This window comes from Arachis hypogaea, chromosome 11 (assembly GCF_003086295.3).
Source record: "Arachis hypogaea cultivar Tifrunner chromosome 11, arahy.Tifrunner.gnm2.J5K5, whole genome shotgun sequence".
NCBI classification, from domain to species: domain Eukaryota; kingdom Viridiplantae; phylum Streptophyta; class Magnoliopsida; order Fabales; family Fabaceae; genus Arachis; species Arachis hypogaea.
Window position 1 is genome coordinate 92,466,328 of NC_092046.1, and position 4,484 is coordinate 92,470,811.

At 36.0% G+C, this 4,484-nt stretch overlaps 1 long non-coding RNA gene across 1 annotated transcript; it reads left to right on the forward strand.

The window, feature by feature from the left end:
* Positions 1 to 562: 562 nt before the first annotated feature.
* Positions 563 to 4,484, forward strand: LOC140176371 (uncharacterized). The gene is made up of 2 exons (XR_011867637.1): positions 563 to 1,505; positions 4,272 to 4,484. It is a non-coding gene; the product is annotated as an uncharacterized lncRNA (long non-coding RNA).

The window sequence follows — 4,484 nt, forward strand, 5'->3', positions numbered from 1 at the left end:
AATAAAATTAGTTTTATTAATGTTTGGAGTGTAAGTTGATTAATATTCTTATGTAATTTTTATAATTGGTTATTTCAAATGCTTTGGAAATAAAATTTAGTAATGAAAGTATTATATAATTTAATTTAGGTAATTTCTAATATGAATGAATTATGGTTTATTTTATTAGTTTGAACTTTTAGAGATTAATTTATTAGGAATGATTAAATGAATTTTTATAAATACTTTAATTTTAAGTAATTTTATTATAATTAGATATTTTGTAAATTGAAATTAAAGTTTCGGTGATAGAAAAATAATAAAAAGTTATATCATTTAATTTAACTAATTAGTATTGAGTTTAAACTGTATTTTATAAAAATTTGATTAATATGTTTATTTTATAATGAAAATTAGAAATAATTGATTGAACTTAGCAATATATTGATAAATAATGTTCCTAAATATTTTTAATAAAGTATATTAGGTTTTAAAATTACTCTACCCTCTAATTTTATAAAAATATCTATCCATACCTATCCATATTTTTTTATAAAATCCCTAATTTCTAACCCTAATTCCCAAATCAAACTCAGAAACCCTAATTTCCCAAATTGAGAAACCCTAACCCTAATTTTTCCCCTTTCCCCAGCCTTTGAATGCAGCCCACATCCCCCTTTCATCACTTTCAACGTGACACAACACAGACACAGAACCTACGAAAAAAAAAACACAGAGAGAGGAGAGAAAGGCTGAGCACCGCGAGGAAGAAGAAGAAGAGGAGAGGGAGAAGGGAGTCGCCGGCGAGGAGGGATGCCACCGCTGCCGACCCGTCGAGCTTCCTCTCATTGTGTGCCGTCGATTTCAAGTCTCTAATCCGCCAAGCACACCCTCTTGCCGTTGTCGTCGAACTCGTCACCGGAGCCATCGTCGCGCCAGTCGCCGCCGCTGTTGAAGATGGAGCCGTCACCGAAGCCCGTGTCACTGTCGTCCTTGCCAGCTCGCGAGAGAGAAGCACGATGTAGCTCCTTTGTTTCTGCTTCTCTGGTCCGCCAAGGAAGAAGCTCATGGATGGAGGGAGGCCGACAGAGAGAGAGCATCGTTGAGTGAGGGAAGACACCACTGTCACGCTTCACAGTCGTGGTGATGGAACCCGCATCGCTGTCACCCATGACCGCCATTCTTACCGTCGCTCTGTTTGGGTTCTATTTTGAGCTACGACGCCACTACCATCGGAAACCTTGATTGCCGCTGTCCCTACTGGTGGAGCCACAAACGTCGCCGTTGGATAGAGGGGAGAGGAAGAGACGTGATAGCACCGCCGCTGCTGGAACTGTTATTGTTGGTCTGGCCCTGCTCTGGCTCCACTCTGAATCGTTATCGTGCTGTTTGGCTGATGCTGAGACCTTTCACCATCAATGGAGCTACACAGAATCATCATGGTAGCTGCTAAGAGAGCAGAATGGATGTTAGAACTGCCAATGGAGCTGCTGGGTTTAGTGATTTCCACGAGTTTCGACATTGAGGTAGGGGGTTTAAAACGATTTCAATTTAGGAATGCCTACAAGGTTTATTGAATAACTGCAAATAGATTTAATATCTGTGAGTAATTGATTGACTATGTGAATATTGAATTGTGGCTGAAATTGTGATTGGAATGGTTGAGATTGTTATTTGGAATTGTTGATTAGTGATATTGATTGATTATGTGGATTGGAAATTGCTTGATGACTAATTGTTGAGAATTTCTGAATTTTAATGGGTTATGTTGGATTTGTTGCCGTTGAGTTGTTATTTGGTATATTGTAATGTTAATGAACTTGGTTGGTGGTTGATTTGGAATTGGTTTTGAGGGGTTTTGAAGGGTTGGATTTTGAATACTAAATAGATTGCTGAAAAACTGATTTTTGAAATTAAAAGGTGACTTTGGAAGTGATCCGTTATTCAACGATAATCGAAATGATATAAGAGCAAAGGCTGGGTAAAGTATAATAAAAGTTGTTGTTGGGACTCAATTTTGAGAAGTTTGAATTAACTATAGAACTAGTAATGATTTTTCAAAGTTAAAATGTAAAACTTGATTTTCTGCATTATTTTTAAAGGAAGCCGGAAACTTTGAAAAACTATAACTATTTCTGTGATTATCGGAATTGCGTGGGACGAAGTCCGGATTGAGCTTGGGATATAGGGAACTGGACTGCTAAATTTGAGACTTTTTCACTAAGTTTATGATTTATGGTGAATTTTTGAAACATGGATATCAAAACTGGTTTTTCTGCAGAACGTTTAACGCAGCAGCAACTTGATTCCTCAATTGGAAATTCTGCAGTTTGAATTTTGAAATGGAACTAATTTTAAATAAAACTTTATTCCTATTATTTAATGTCGTAAAATTTCAGAACAATTGGACTTGTAGTTTTAAAGATATGAATTTTTGAAGGATGATGCATTATGCAGAAAAAGCCAGATTCTATTTCCTTAAATTAGTAACTTTGGGAGTTTATAACTTTTGATACTGGATAGATATTGAGATGCAACCAATTGGAGGTGAAAATTAAGTATGTTTAGTATATGTGATTTAAATTTCAGGATTTTCTATGTTTTAATAAGTGAGTTATGGGACTTGGAAGAGGTTGTGTTCAATGATTTGTAAAACAGAATTCTGCAGAAAATTACCTAACTTCCAAGCTATGTAACTCCTTCATAAAAAATGGTATGACCCTGGAACCAATTTAGAAAGAAATTTGGATGAGTTATGTTTAACCACATTAATTTTGAAGGTGGTTGGATTTAATTTGGATTTTATATGAAATTTCAAATGTTGTATGGTGCTGCTGTTTTTTGGATTTAAAATACTGCAGAATAGTCACGGTTTTGCTTATATTCCCGAAGCTAGAGACAACGAAAAATTATGATTTTTGATTTAATAGAAAGTTTAATCCGAGACGGTCACGTGGATTTAAAGTTTGCGTAATTCCGAATTCATTTGATATTTTAAAAACAAAATGGAAATCAGGCTGCACAGTTGTGTTGGTAATTATTTTGGATATGGAATTTAAGAAATAGATTTTCTATTATCAAATGTTTTTGAGAATATATTGTTGTGGCAAATGCTGAAAGAGGCTGATGAATTGTTGAGAAAGAAGGAACCCGTAAGGGTGGATAAGTCCTATTTTTAAAGGGGATTATGTCCAAATTTTATAAAAACATATAAGGACTTGATCAAAATAAATATTTAAGACTTATTTAATGATAATAACTTCAATGTTTCTTTTGAGAAAAGAATATTTGGTTTATCAGATTGTTGGTAGGGGCGTGGGTCTAGTCCCGCTTGCTTAGTGCGTAAACCATTATGCAGGGATGGTGGTTTTGTCCCGCCTGCAGTGAGGACGGTGGTTTTATCCCGCTCACGTATTGATAAATTGTTCAGCAAGGACAGTGGTGTGATCCCGCTTGCGTATTATTTTATGTACCCAGTAAGGATGGTGGTTTAATCCCGCTTACTGTGGAGGCAAGGACGGTGGTTTAATCCCGCTTGCGTGTTCCGGGCAAGGATGGTGGTTTAATTCCCGCTTGTCTATGGAACCTACGGATAAGGATGGTGGTCTAATCCCGCTTATCCTAGTCGGGTCTGGCAACATAACCGACGCGTGAGCTCATGGCAAGTAGGACAGGCATGCATCATATGCATCTATGTGACATTGTTTGGGTGTGTATATTGTAATTGGTTTGCCTAAGTGAATAATTCTGTTTAACTGCTTGTTGCTATACTTGATGTAATTGCTCTTGATTGTGTTTGAACCTCATTACTTGTGTTTGTAACTGATTGGCTGGATTGTGTTGAATTGGGTGTTGATTGAGTTGTTTGGGCCTAAGGCCGTGACTGGTACGTTTGAGGTCTAGTTTTGTATAAAGTATCTGACTGATTCAGCATAGACTTAATGAACCTATGCTTGGAGTAGGATGATCATTTATACCGCGTAGGTAACTTCTTTTATGTTATGGTCTAGTAAGGTATGAAAAATCAAACTGGTTCAGCATAGACTTAATGAACCTATGACTGGGACAGGTTGGTCATTCATACAGTCTAGGAAACTTTTAAAAGTTTTACAAGAAAAATATGGATTTAGGATATTGAGTAATTAACTAATGCTTTTAAAGAAAGTTAGTTTCCTTTTAGATGTCTATGAATGCAGTTAACTATGTGCTTTATTCTTTACTTTCATGGCATTCTCGACCTCTACTGAGAACATGTGGTTTGGTTCTCACCCCCAAATTTTCCACCCTTTCAGCGACAGGTTTGAAGACGCAATTTGAAGCTGCGAGCGATCAGTAGGCTTTCTTTATGGTTTTAATTGCTTTCATAGAGTCCCCTCGCTATTGTCCTTTGAGATTTTATTTTACATAGAGGGGTAGGTTTAGTATATTGTATTTGAGTTTTATTTGGTCTCTTTTGTATAAGAATTATTATCAATAATATTTATGTGATTATTATTATTTGTGAA